The sequence below is a fragment of the Fundulus heteroclitus genome, chromosome 14 (genome assembly GCF_011125445.2).
Source record: "Fundulus heteroclitus isolate FHET01 chromosome 14, MU-UCD_Fhet_4.1, whole genome shotgun sequence".
NCBI classification, from domain to species: domain Eukaryota; kingdom Metazoa; phylum Chordata; class Actinopteri; order Cyprinodontiformes; family Fundulidae; genus Fundulus; species Fundulus heteroclitus.
In genome coordinates, this window is record NC_046374.1 from 12,082,622 (window position 1) to 12,097,430 (window position 14,809).

General features: G+C 42.6%; 2 long non-coding RNA genes across 2 annotated transcripts; both read right to left on the reverse strand.

Annotated features, from left to right (window-relative positions):
• Window positions 1-1,791: 1,791 nt before the first annotated feature.
• Window positions 1,792-3,569, reverse strand: LOC118565662. Its single transcript, XR_004932511.1, has 2 exons — window positions 2,321-3,569; window positions 1,792-2,245 (listed from the first exon to the last, which is right to left on the reverse strand). It is a non-coding gene; the product is annotated as an uncharacterized LOC118565662 (long non-coding RNA).
• A 4,271-nt stretch (window positions 3,570-7,840) lies between these two features.
• LOC118565872 lies at window positions 7,841-8,503 on the reverse strand. Its single transcript, XR_004932681.1, has 2 exons — window positions 8,370-8,503; window positions 7,841-8,294 (listed from the first exon to the last, which is right to left on the reverse strand). It is a non-coding gene; the product is annotated as an uncharacterized LOC118565872 (long non-coding RNA).
• Window positions 8,504-14,809: the final 6,306 nt, after the last annotated feature.

The following is a 14,809-nucleotide window of genomic DNA, read 5'->3' on the forward strand; positions in this document are numbered from 1 at the left end:
AGTGTTTCATTGACTTTTATTCACACACACACATCAGATGTAGCCTATATTGTCTTTTTGCAGGTCGCCTCCAATGGCCTCACAGGACGCTGGATGGAGTCAAAGAGAATTCATCTCACTCAATGAGTCTGTGGCCTTTCTACATTGTTGTGGTTGTGCTTCTTTTTTTTCCCTTTTTTTTTTGTCTAAGGGCCTAACAGCACATGTGAAAGTTTATTTAGATTAACTGAGAAGACAGTTTTAACAGGAGAAATAATCTTGTTTTTGTTTAATTTAGAAATTCAGAAAGATTTTAAATAATCCATAATAAAATCATATATTTTGTGTCAGTTTTTTAATGTAAAGGGTGGCGTGTTCTGTGTAATAATTACATTCTCGAAATTACAGGTTGTAGGTGGAAAACAAGGCCGTGCTAAAATAGTCAATATGGCTACACACTTTACGCTATTATTTGTGAAGCTCAGAAAGGGAACCTCTTGGAGATGGTGGTACCTCCACTCCTCCCTGATAGTGCATGTGAACCAGTGGGCTCATAAAGGATCTCATCGCCCTTTACCGATGACATACTAGGTTTTCCAGCATTCAGTGTGTGTGTGAAGTCGGGGTAAGATTAAATTTTTTTCTCTGCACACTGTGGATGCAAGCTCAGCTGAAACCAGTAAATTTAGTGAGGTTGTCTTCTCCTTATCAGTCGGAGCTGCCATACACCCAGCTGACAATGACATTAGGAATGCAAATGCTTTCCTGCATAGCACTTAATCATATATAGTTGATTTGTTATATACAGTCATATTCGATGAACATGCTTTCCAGCGAGTGTCGTTTGTCTGAATATATGTAAAAGCACCTGTTGAAAACAACAGCCTTTTAGCGGGTATTAAACATCCTTTTCATTAAGCCGACATTTCTATATTAAAAATTATTCTATATCACTATGATGTAAAATCCTATCTTGCACAGCAATACAGGCTTGAAAACATCAGCCTGGGTAATTAACATATATAATGTGTGTCACTTAATGAACTGAGTCGCTGATATATAAAAGTTAAATATATTTCAAGCCTTTATTTCTTGCAATTTTGATGATTCGATAAGTTTATATTTAGTGTTATTTGAAAATGTGAATATTACATAAAATCAATAAAGAAAACAAGCAACAAAATGATAAACAGAGAGCATCTTCATTATAATGCATTCGTATGAGATGTACTGTTTCCTGCACAGAGCCCCTGGGCAGAGATGAGGCGTTGTAAAGGAGACCCACAGCGCCCTCTGGTGGCTTCTCTGAAACTGAACTAAGAGTTTTCTATTCGCAGATGGTGTCCCGGGTGTCCCGGAGGATTATCCCTCCTGAGCCACATCGCGGACACTGTTCATGTGAAAAACTGTGTGTTTAACATTCAGTAACTATCCACCAGCATACTGAGTTCCTTTCTGCACTTTTTAAAGTCACTCATATTCAGGTATTTTAGGTCAATCCTTGTTGTCTTGTGTCCCTTTACATTAAAGCCATGAGCATAGTTGGTTAAATTGAAATAATTTTATTCCAAGGGAAATAAATTGGCAAAAATTACTAAAATGCTTTATTGTGCCCAAGAAAATGAAACAAACTATGTGACATATATATTTAATATGCTTTAATGAAATATATTCTGCTGCCAGGTACTGAGATTTAGGTTAAATGTGTTACAGGTCCGAGAGTGGGGTTTCTTTGGGCAAATGAGAGTTTAATGCTTCACGACACCGGCTTATGGTTACTGTGACCGAAAGGGAAACATAACCAAAAGAATGTTAATTTTACCAAGCTTTATTGTATATAAATAAAATACAGGTGCCAATATATAAAATGTAGCAGGAATATAAGCATACAGGAAGTGAAAAGAAAACAAAATAAATGCAAAGTTGTTAGTCCACCCTCACAAGTACTCAAAAAGAAAAACAATCCAAACCAGGCAGACTAACAGAAAAGAAAATCAAACTCTAAAGGACAGCAGGAAGCAGTGACAACCCTGTCAAAACAAAAATACAAAATTACCAAATACTCATTAAAACACTTTAATCCAATCTAACCACATTAAAAACACTGCTTACCTGCATCACTTAAAACAGCATATATAAAAGCCTACCTGCGGCATCAAACAACACGCCCAGGTGACACCCAAACAGTAAATGTAAAAGCCTACCTGCGGCGTCGAACAACCACACGCCCAGGTAACGCTACCACTGGAATACTGTTAATGCGGCCCTGTATAAAAACACCAAATCAGCAAAAAACATATTGAGAAAGATAAACTTAAAAACCATTTTCCTCCCAACCTACCCCAGCCAGCCAACAGTATGGATCGACCACACCCCTGGTCCCAGACACAGGAAGTGAACTCCTGGCTACCACCCTACTAGCTTCCCCTTTTATAGAGGCTCAGCCTATGGAGAGTGACACCTACTGGTGCCACCTGTTACATTCCTCCCCCTCATAATGCATTGGCGACCCGACGATGTACACAAAAAACTGTTACCCAAAAACAAAATTCATTTTTTCAGCACGGAACAGGGCAGTCTAAAAGGGTTGGAATGCTGTCCTGCTGTTTTCCGAGCTGACCTCCTGGGCTCAGGAGCGATGGCTGTGTCAATCCCCTGAGCAGATTCCTGGCCTGAAAGAGGCTGAACACCCAAAGTCGCACCCTCTAAAATACCAGCCCCACCAATCTCACTATCTGGTCGAACATCAGACTCAGACAAATCCACCATTTCATCCTCCCCCTTAATGTTTGTCTGTGCATCTTCCAACCCGTTCTCTTGCCCCCTGTCCACCCCGCTATCTTCAGGGACACTTCTAAGCTCGACCCTGTGGACCTGACGAAGGGGTCCTTCCTGACCCACAGGCGCTATAGAGTAGACTACCCCTCGATCCAAAGGTGGGTGAACTACTCTATATGGAACTGGGTCATAAAAATCCTGAATTTTGCTGCGACCCCTTACTGAATGATTTCTGGTATACACCAGGTCTCCTTCCTGAAAATCTGGGGCAACATCCACATCCTGATTTCTCTGAGCTGTTCTGCTCTCTACTTTTTGGTTTACCATCTCATAAGCAGAATCTAGTGATTTTTGGTGCTCCTCGACCCACTCTTCCAAGGGCAGGTCAAGACCCCCATCATTTGCACTCAATCCCACAAACAAATCCACAGGCAACTGCGGTTTCCGACCAAACATCAAAAAGTAGGGAGTCATGCCAGTAGATTGATGGACTGTGGTATTATATGCAAAGGTGACTTGGGAAATATGCCGGGGCCACTTGCGTTTCTGTTCAGGTGGAAGAGTTCGAAGCAAGTCATGCAAGGTGCGATTAAAACGCTCACACTGCCCATTCCCCTCAGGATGATAAGGGGTAGTGCGACTTTTCTCGATTCCGTACAATTTACAGAGCTGTTGAACCAATTTACTTTCAAAATTTCGTCCTTGATCGGAATGAATCCGGCTTGGGGGCCCAAAAAGTTGAAACCAGTGCTTCACCAGTGCCTCTGCAACAGTGCTAGCACGCTGATCTTTCGTGGGAACAGTCTGCGTAAACTTTGAAGAGACATCAGTCATCACAAGGACATTTTCTCTACCATCTGTAGCAGGCTCTAAAACTGTAAAATCTATTGCCAGAATCTCATTAGGTCTAGAGGCCTTGAATGTGCCCATATAGGTTTTAACTTTTGGCAACAGTGCTTTTGACACCACACACCTTTCACAGTTTCTGCACCATTTTTCTACATCTGAATACATATTGGGCCAATAAAACCGTGAACGGATTAGCTGCAAAGTTCGCTCCACCCCCTGATGGCCGTGATCATCATGAAGTGACCGGATAACACCTTCCTGCAAACACTGAGGTAACACAAACTGTTCAACCTCAGTCTGCCCATCAGGCGCGTAAGTGCAGCGACAAAGGATCGATTCTCGCTCCCTAAGCCGATTCCACTGCTGTGCCAATTTCCGGGTGGCCTTATTAAGTCCACTCCTCTCCCTAGCATCAGGCCTCCTACCCCTGGTCCAAAATTGCATAAAAGTGCCGATGGTAGGATCCTTGCGCTGCAATGTACAGAGGTCAATGTTTGACAGACTGGGTAACACACTGATCTCCTCCTGTACCCCCGAAAACTCGTCATCTAAACCGGAGCCAGCCTCTCCTTCTCTGTGTGAGACATACTGACGGGACAATGCATCTGCATTAGCATTTTGAAGTCCCGGACGGTATTTCAGAGTCAAATCAAAAGCTGCCAGCTCAGAAACCCACCTCTGCTCTGTTGCTCCAAGCTTTGCTGTAGCCAGATGACTTAGTGGGTTGTTATCTGTGAAGACCGTGCATTTATTACCCAACAGATACTCTCTGAATTTTTCCGTAACAGCCCACTTAAGACCAACCAACTCTAACTTCATAGAGCTATAATTATTCATGTTCCGCTCGGTGGGCTTCAGACTACGACTTGCGAACGCTATAGGGCGCAATTTGCCCCCATGATCTTGAGAGAGTACTGCTCCCAACCCTGCATGACTGGCATCTACCTCCAAAACAAATGGCTTCTGGAAGTCTGCGTAAGCAAGAACAGGAGCTGTTACCAATGCAGCCTTGAGCTTGCAAAAACTCTGCTCACACTCCTCATCCCAGAAGCCACCCAAGGGCTTCTTAGGGGTTTTGCCCTTTTTCCCAGGAGGAAGCAACCTTGCAACAAGACGGTTTAAAGGGGAAGCCATGTTTGAAAACCCACAAATAAACCTCCGATAGTAACTGGCAAACCCCAAAAATGAACGAAGTTCTGCCAACGTAGTAGGTTGCCTCCAATCTCGTACTGCTGCTACCTTGTCTGGGTCAGTAGAGACCCCCTCTTCTGATACTACATGACCCAAATATTTAACTTTCTTCTGGAAAAAATGACATTTTGACAACTTGACCTTTAGCCCCTGGGCTTCTAACCTGGAAAATACCTGATCTAATCTTTCCAAGTGTTGTTCAACAGATGACGAAAAAACGATTACATCATCTAAATACAACAGCAGCGACTGGTAACGGCAATCCCCAAACAGACGCTCCATAAGGCGCTGAAAAGTACTGGGTGCGTTACACAATCCGAAAGGCATGCGATTAAACTCAAAAAGCCCAAATGGAGTGCAAAAAGTTGTTTTTTCCTTGTCCTTCTCAGCCATCTCAACCTGACTGTACCCACTTGCCAAATCTAATGTCGTGAACCATTGTGCCCCCGCCAAAGCAACCAAAGACTCATCAATTCTGGGTAAAGGAAATGCATCCTTCCTGGTTTTAGAGTTTAATTGCCTATAATCCACACACATACGCAATGTTCCATCCTTCTTCTGCACTAAAACTATTGGTGAAGCATATGGACTACTGCTTTCCCTAATAACATCACTTTGTAGTAACTGTTGAATATGATTGCGAACTAAATCATACTGAGAAGGGAGAATGCGTCGATAAGGTTGTCGCACTGGTGTCTCATCCAGCAGGGGGATCTCATGGGTTACTAAATTTGTACTACCCACATCCAGCTCACTTCTGGCAAAGACTTTGTTGTATTTTAACAACAATTCCTTCGCCTGTTGTTTCTCTTTGCCCTGCAGATTTTCAAACTCCGGCAAGTTCAAGTCTATGTTAGGTACAATAGTTTCATGACTAGCAACAAATGCCGTACAACTATGGGAATCAACTGAAACCTGAATTTTTGAATCATCTGTCACCAGAGTAGCAGTTTGAACAGTGGCCACAACTCTACGGGGTGTTAACCACACATCAGATTTTCCTACATTAGTAATAGGAATGAAAGTACCTCCCCTCTCTGCTTTCACTAAAGCAGGTGAAACCAATAATCCCTCTGGGAGACTGCCCTCCTCAGGACTGAGAGGTTCAACAACCAACTCAATTGGTTGGTGTAAAGGCATCTGTGGGCATGTCACTGGTACATAACAGAGATTTCCAGCCGGAACACAGAAAGGTTTCTTACCCTGCACCCTGACCTGAAGAGGGCTGGGAGAGTTGACCATCGCTTCCATCATTTGACAGTATCTCAACATTCTTCTCCATCCCTGTGGCACCTCCTTGAGTACTGGTGCTTCCCAAAGGTCAGAGCCGTATTGCCTATACAGCTCACGGTAAAGAGGGTCAAACACATTCATCCCCAAAACACCCGGTACATCCAATTTCTTTTGTCTCATGTAACTGTCCATTGGATCCTTGACTATCAATACACCTCGGCGAGGAAGTAACACCCCCAGCACAACAATATCAAGCTCCACATAGCCAAGGTAGGGAATTTTTAACCCATTTGCTGCCTTTAAACCCAACCAACCACAGTCCTTTAACTCTTTTTCAGACAAATGGGCAAAATTATTCTTGAAAAAAGTCTCTGTTACAGTGGTTACCATAGAGCCACTGTCCAACAAACAGTTTATCCTCACTCCAGCAAAATCCACCTCCCCCTGCAGACACTCACCAACTAGATTACATACACTTGATGTATTGACCACGGAGCCACGAAAACTGCCCACCAATGTTTGGCTCTGCACACTGGCGGGTTCTAGTTTTCCGTTTGCTCGGAAGGACTAGCTCGTTTCAGATCAGTACTAACATCAGCTGTACAATTTCTGGCAATATGCCCACTCTTTTCGCATCTGAAACAAATAGGTTTTCCATCAGCAGTTCGTCTAAGACGAAAATTGCGAGTTCTAGGGGGAGGTAAAGTTTGAGGGGTCAGAGCCTTCATGACCAGTTCCAATTGGGCCTGCTGAGCTTTCAACAAAGAGACCAGTTCCCCATACTCGGAAGGACGGGAGACAGAACTCTCACAAGAGGCAGACATTACATTGAGAACTGGACTGTTAGATTTGTGTTTAGATGATTGATGTTCGTGTTGTGCCATCCACCTTGTGGCCTCCCCTCTAACATCACGAATGGTCCATTCTGGATTAACATCAATCAAATCTCTCAGTCTCATTCTAAGAGCCTGTTCTCTCACACCATCACAGAACTGGTCACGCAGGTCCTTAGAGGAGTTTGAGGCTGCTTGTACATCATTTTTTATTATTTGATCCATCAAGTCCATAAGAGCATGAGAATAATCAATCAATGACTCTCCTTCAAGTTGCCTACGGTTAAAGAATCTACGCTGTAGTGAAATTCTTGAATGCATAGAACCATAAACCTCTTTAAGAACACCAAAAATACATTCCACATTTTCCTTTTGGGCTGCTGTTAAGAATTTAATTTCAGTCCGGGCAGCACCCTCTAAATGTTCGTAGATAATCTGCGCCCGTTCTTTTTCTGTGTTTCCTCTTGTTTGCGCATAGTCTCTCATCAATTCGATCCATTCGTCCAAAGTCTGCGACTCTACACTATCCAGTTTCCCGGAAAATAGTGGCAGTTTCTTGTCCTGCTGCACATAAATAACAGGATTGTGCCTTACAGTTTCTGTAGCTCCTGAAGATGTTGCTGGTCTTTCTGAGTCCGAGCCCACTACTGTTAAGGCTGCCAGTTGGCGCTCCAGGTCCTGTATTCGTTGAGACATGGCCTGCTTGTCGAGCTCGTCCCCAGCTCCAGCGCCACTGGATACATCCATATTGATGCCTCCTCACCAGCGGGAATTCTCGCCCAACTGCCCCTGCTGTCCTCTATAACTTAAATCACACACACAACTCAAAAAACAAAAACTTCCCGTACTTGTTTGTCAAACAACGCCAAATGTTACAGGTCCGAGAGTGGGGTTTCTTTGGGCAAATGAGAGTTTAATGCTTCACGACACCGGCTTATGGTTACTGTGACCGAAAGGGAAACATAACCAAAAGAATGTTAATTTTACCAAGCTTTATTGTATATAAATAAAATACAGGTGCCAATATATAAAATGTAGCAGGAATATAAGCATACAGGAAGTGAAAAGAAAACAAAATAAATGCAAAGTTGTTAGTCCACCCTCACAAGTACTCAAAAAGAAAAACAATCCAAACCAGGCAGACTAACAGAAAAGAAAATCAAACTCTAAAGGACAGCAGGAAGCAGTGACAACCCTGTCAAAACAAAAATACAAAATTACCAAATACTCATTAAAACACTTTAATCCAATCTAACCACATTAAAAACACTGCTTACCTGCATCACTTAAAACAGCATATATAAAAGCCTACCTGCGGCATCAAACAACACGCCCAGGTGACACCCAAACAGTAAATGTAAAAGCCTACCTGCGGCGTCGAACAACCACACGCCCAGGTAACGCTACCACTGGAATACTGTTAATGCGGCCCTGTATAAAAACACCAAATCAGCAAAAAACATATTGAGAAAGATAAACTTAAAAACCATTTTCCTCCCAACCTACCCCAGCCAGCCAACAGTATGGATCGACCACACCCCTGGTCCCAGACACAGGAAGTGAACTCCTGGCTACCACCCTACTAGCTTCCCCTTTTATAGAGGCTCAGCCTATGGAGAGTGACACCTACTGGTGCCACCTGTTACAAATGTGCAATAAAACAGCCCGTTTTACATGCATTATCATTTATTTATTTATTTTTAGAACATTTCAGCCTTTGATGAAAATCTGAACCATCAGATTTTGCAGATGTATGGCTGATATTTGCTCCCACAGGCAGCTGTCATGTGGCAGAGGTATAGAGCTGTAGATTATGGCTGTATCACAGGATTTACATAGTTAGCCAGATGTTAAGGTGACTTTTCTTGGAGGGAGAGGGGAAAGAATGCCAGGGAGTGTTATTTTATCATGATATAGACTAAGAAGGAACGTGAATTGGACAAATTAGACCTAGATTCATGCTGTCATGCTGTGAGACCCATAACTGGCCCATAGAGCTGCCCGGCATTGCTGACCCATAAGCCTGTTGGGCAAAAAGGAAATTCCTGCTGAGGGAATTGTGTACACTTTATCATTAAAACATTGATTTAAGAAGCAAGTAAAAACCATGATCCAGTGCAGTGCTGATCACAAGCTGCCTGGAAAGCACTTCCTGCCACTGACCCCACAAATAAGTCTGCCGGAGAACCACAGCAGACCCGTCTTTAAATGCTCCTCAGATTGTAATTATTACTGTATCAAGTGACACACAGTTAGAAATTCTGCTCTGAGGTTTACATGCATTGATCAAGGTAACTTCTTCTAAAGATGTATTTGTGTGGTTTTCTTCCCAGAGTGTGTTATGATTACAGACAGCACAATTCCAACTGTCTATCTGCAGATTTTAGGTGACATTGACGATCTTGGTGAGGTACACCGGTGGAGCAGGCCCACAGCATGACGCTGCCACCACAGTGCATCTCTCCTGTAAAACACAGTTCTTGTCTTCATGACCAAAGAGCTTAATATTTATCTCATCTTCTTCTCCAGACTCCGTCGAGCTTGGAGGTGTCGACTTTGGGCCAGACCTTATTCAGATTCCCTGTGGACATTGAGAGCGGTGTACCAGCAGCTTCTAGTGCCTGGCAGCAAAGCACGTTGGCAAGTCCTGGCTTGGTTTTGACCAGTTATTCAATTGAAGTGATAATGAAGTTATAATGAGGCTTTAAGTTGTCCAAAATGGAAGATAGGGGTGGCATTCAATAAGTCTTCTTCTTCCCACTCCTATTCGAGGTAAGTATGTATTGACTGTATATGTACTGTATACACGTAACTATGTTGTTTTTCTTCTTTTTTTCATGATATGCTCGAAATTAATAATAAAAAAAATCTTATTTCTCTGAGGTTGACAGTTTGCGTCGTATGGTTAAAATAAATTAGCTGTTCAAACGTGCCAGTGAACCCAAACACACTTAAACGCTGGTTATGGAGAACATAAAACAGGCTAAATTAAGCTTTTGCTTAATTAAAAAAAATAAAGAAAAAAATATTGGAAAAAAAGGGGGGAAAAAAGAAAAAAAAGAAGAAAAGAAAGAAAAAAAGAGGAAAAAAAGAAGAAAAAAGAGAGAAAAAAGAAAAAAAGAGAAAAAAAAGAAGAAAATAAATAACTAAATAAATTAAGCTTTTGCAATGGACCAGACCTTAACCCAATTGAATATTTGTGGACTATGTTTAAAACCAAGGTGAATGGCAGGAAACCAACTAATTTAAATAAGCTCAGTTCTGGCTAGAGGCGTGGTCAAATGTTTTTCTATATTTATGCCAGATGCTACAAAAGCATTTGTTGGCAGGCTACGTTTACCCAAATATTAGCGGGGGCATGTGTTTGGAAGGGACCCTGTATTTATTATTTTTGAACCTGAAAAGATGAGAGAAAATCCACAAAAATGTGTAACCTGTACACCCAGCTACTGCTTTTAAATATCTCTAAATGTCTTTGTTCTGTTGAGTTGTTCTTGCATAAACGAAGCACCTTTTTATGTTTTTATGAATAGAGCTGAGGTTTCCCAACTCAAAACTGCTCGTTTAAAAACCTCTGAACTGTTTTGAATATTTCAGTCCAGTTCGAGGTCCAGTTATAGGCTGCCTTTATTTTTGTAATTTTCACACTGGGGACGCTTTGGTGCCAATAAAGCATTAGGAATGCTTTTATTTGAAACTTTTACTTCTAAAAAAGATGTTGCAGAAATCCTAAACCGTTGTTTAAAGAATCCCTGTTCTGTGTATTATACTCCAGTTCTGGTCTAAACACTTTAAATATACTAGCTTTTGAATTAGAGCTGATCAAATAAAGCCAGGAACCCTTAAAATCTGTGATTAACAAAAAAAAGATCTTTAATTTAGAGTCCAATAGGAATTGATTAATCAAATAACACCCTCGATCTGATAAGGCCCTTACGGTTCGGGTGACATACGACACGTTACTGTTTTTTTGGGAGTACTGCTCGTACCGCCCCCTGACAGGATGATGCCCTGGGTTGTGAGACTCACTCACACAAAAGAAGAAAAACGAGAAAAAGAAAAAAAGCACTGGTTATATTATCAGTCGGCCCTTAGTCTTAGTTCAGCTGCATCAAAATGAATATGTCAATCATCCACATGATAAATGTATGCCTTTTACCCAGGACCTTGTTTCGCTTACACTCCCACCACACCGCAGACGTTCACATCCTTGGAAAAGCTGAAATGTGGCATTTTTCCTCCAGCAGTGGATTGAGAGGATCATTCAGAGTGGTTCTCAGTTAATTTACAAGACGTCTAAAACACCTTTCACCAAAATGCCTCAACAGAGCTTCCAGTCCCCCCCCCCCAACTGCTCCGGCATGCATGAAAGGCACAAGCAAAACATCCCCCAAAATAAAATCCTACAAAGCTGAACTATTTTCTATTTTCTAATGTAAAAAAAAGACATTTTAGCAGTCTCTGCTGTCATTTGAAGAGCTTTCTGTCTGCTGCCCGCTGATCTGCTGATGCCATGTCAAACTGAGAGCTAATTCTGAAACAACATCAGGAGTCTGTAACAAAGGGAAGTATGCTTTCCTTTTGTGCTCCCTGTGAGTGTGTGCGTGTTTGTGCTTTGTTGACTCCGCTTCTTTGTTACAAGCACAATAGCTGCAGAAAATAGTCCTGCAAGGCCCAGTTCAGACCAGCAGAGGGAGCCGTGTCGTGGCAACTGTCAATCAAGAGAGGGGAAGTAGTAGTCCCTCAGTAAAACACAAGCAAAATGACATTTATTCTGACTGCTGTATAATCTTGCTTAGTTTGAACGAATATCACTGCGCTCCCCCCCCCTTCCCCCCCACTGTCTAATTTCAGTCCAGCGTGTATTACAACCTCTTCATTTTACGTCGCTTCGTCAACCAAGCGAGTTGCAAGCGTTTCAAATGTCCACTGGGGTCAGAGCGAGCACCTGGAAACTTCTGAAGCCGCAGTGATGTAACCTTGTGTGTGAGGGACGGTTTCGTGCCGTCGGTTTAAAAACTGCAGAGGCGGTAGAAGTTAAATAGGTCTTACGCGGGAGAGGGAAGACGGACATCTACGCACGGTCGCTTGTTCGCACATGCCGAGGTGGCAGATGGACGGAGAGAAAGGTCTCATGCCTGACGAGGTTAGAGGAGGCACATTTCCATTGAAAAACAGCTGAGATTTCCCCCCGGGAAGAGTTGGGTTGCCGGCTGGTCTCTGCCGGTAGCGAGCCGTCATTGATGTAAGGCTGGTGTTTCAGATGTCATCACGAGGGTGTCCCGTTCTTCCTGTCACAGAGCTAAAGAGTGGAGGGACGGAGGACAGCGAAACCGACTTATACCCCCGTGGGTCAATGATGCTGCAAGGAACAAGGCCTGGGAGGATTAAAGGCTAACTTCATAACTCGGGCCTTCTTTGGCTTTAGCATTTAGGGAAATGTCAAGATTCATTAACATTAAAATATATGTTAGTGATGTAATGTCTATGAAATTAGGTTTTGCTTCTATTTAACCATACTTATGCTCTCTAAAGTGATTTGATCAGAATGTATTCTGATAGGCAAATGGGTTTAAAGATGGCTGACTAAGTGAGTTGAGCTTTTGAAGTAAATATGGATTGATTGCTTTTAAAGTGGAAAACTTTATTTGTTGCAATCTTAATAATGGCTCACAGATATTAAAACCCAAAAATCAGCGTCTCTGAAAATTTGAATTGGGAATAAGTCTGATTCGTGGAAAGTTGAGTGGAAGGAAAAAGTGTGGGACGAAAAGGTGCAACAGGGATAACCCACAGCGGTCAGAGGCTTGTCGAGCAGAATCCGTACAAGAATATGGCGGAGCACCGTAGGGAGTGGACTGAGGATGGAATCAGCGCATCAAGAGACACATCCCACACATTGGCGACAAAATGTTATATACCTTCTGTCGAAACCCCTGAATCAGAGCCAACATCAGAAGCATCTTACCTGGGCTAAAGAGAAAAACAACTGGTCAAAACAACTTTTGCTGACTGGTCACCTTTTCAGATGAAATTAACATTAGCATGTCATTTGGAGGAAGTCTGGGGGAAAAGCTGAGAGGCACAGAATCCATGTTGCTTGACGTCCAGTATAACGTGATGGTTTGGGGTGCCTTGTCACCTGCCGGTGTCGGTCCACTGTGTTGTCTGAAGTCCACAGTCAATGCGGCAATTGACCGAGAAATATCGAGCGCTTCATGCTTCCCTCTGCAGACAAACACTATGAAGATGCAGATTTTATTTTGCCGCTGGAATTGGCACCTGCTCACACCGCCAAAGGTACCAAGAGCAGTTCAGCGACCCTGACCTGACCCCCAAAGAGGATTTATGGCCATAACATGGAATGGATAGAATAGAAATATACTTCTTTTTCTGATCACTGAACTTTTCTAATTTTGTGAGACATACACTTTGGGGTTTTTCACTATCTGAAAGTCATAACCATCATAATTACAAAAAATAAAATAAAAGGCTGGGAATATTTCCTTCTGTGTATAGACAATCTATATGATACATTAGTTTCACTTCCTGAGATGACTCACAACAAATATTGCATTGACTAAGTCTAATATTTTGAGCTGCACTTGTGTGTTGTCCCATCCAGTTTATCACCAACTGAAGTTGCTAATGCAGTTTGGTGCCAGACGGGACATTTCTGTTCATTCAGCATGATAATTGTTATAGCACAGAACTACGAGCAGCTGAAGAAACCAATTTTCCACTGTTTTTTCTTCTATCTTTGTAAATCTTGGTAGATACTCGTGGCCTATTCACATCTCAGCTCCAGCTTTATTTCAACGTTACGTCTGCAGCGGACACAGTTACAGTTTCCCTATAGGTCGGCATGAAGGAGCTTGGAAAAGCAGAGCTATGTTAATTGTTCCCTGAATACTCAATGCTCGACCAAAGATGTCAGAAAAAATATCACTTAAACCTCTCTTGGCAGAAGAAAAACGACTAGAAGGTACCAGACCACACGGAGAAGTTGGTGAAGATTCTCAGTCATCCAGGTCATGATGAGTCGCAAAAAAAGGTTTGAAAAAAGAAAACAACTTGACTTCTATTCTGAAGCTGAAGACGTTTCCCTTCTCATCCAGGAAGATTTCTCAATTCAAAATGTCTGGAGCCTGGAACTCCACACTACTCCAGACATTTTCAATTGAGAAAGCTTCCTGGATGGGAAAGCGAAACGTCTTCAGCTTCAGAACAGAAGTCCAGTTGCTTTATTTCATTTTTTTTACCTTTTTTTTTTAACAGATACATGAAGGACATACTTGTTGACATTGTCACATTCATGACACTCCGCAGCTTCTCTGGTAGTTATTCCGAGCTTAACATCGAGGTCGCTTGTAATTCATTTAGCGCAGCACTAGAAGGGTGTAAATCTTACACACTGGGGCTTTAATCAAAGCATGAGTAAACATCCCTTAAAGTGATTACAATAAATGCAATCCATGATCACCTTTTGCTGATACACCCCAGTTCATTTCTTGTAAAAGTTTATAGAAGCATGATCTATAATTGATGCTAAGTAAGTGTTACGAAATACACAGAAACCTCCTTGCCTCTTTAAACGTGTGCCGGAATTCATCTGATGGGAAGAATTCAGACACATTGGCTGATTTGTTTCCACCGACGAAGGTCACCGCGCTTCTCGGCGCCACGTGAAGCAGCACGTCTAAACTCTGAACACCAACCGCAAACATGCAAGCCCTGTTCTAAATTTACACATCAGTCTCCCGAGGGATTATATCTCACGCACCTGGAGTGACATATATAGCCATAACCGCATGACCCGAGCGCGGTTTATACTTGCGCCCGGTTACAGCCGCGAGGACGAGAGCAGCGGGACGAGGGTTCCGTTCGTCCAATCCGCCGTTCGTCTGGTCTGCACGGAGACGTTTCCCGGGCAAGCCCGCCACAAA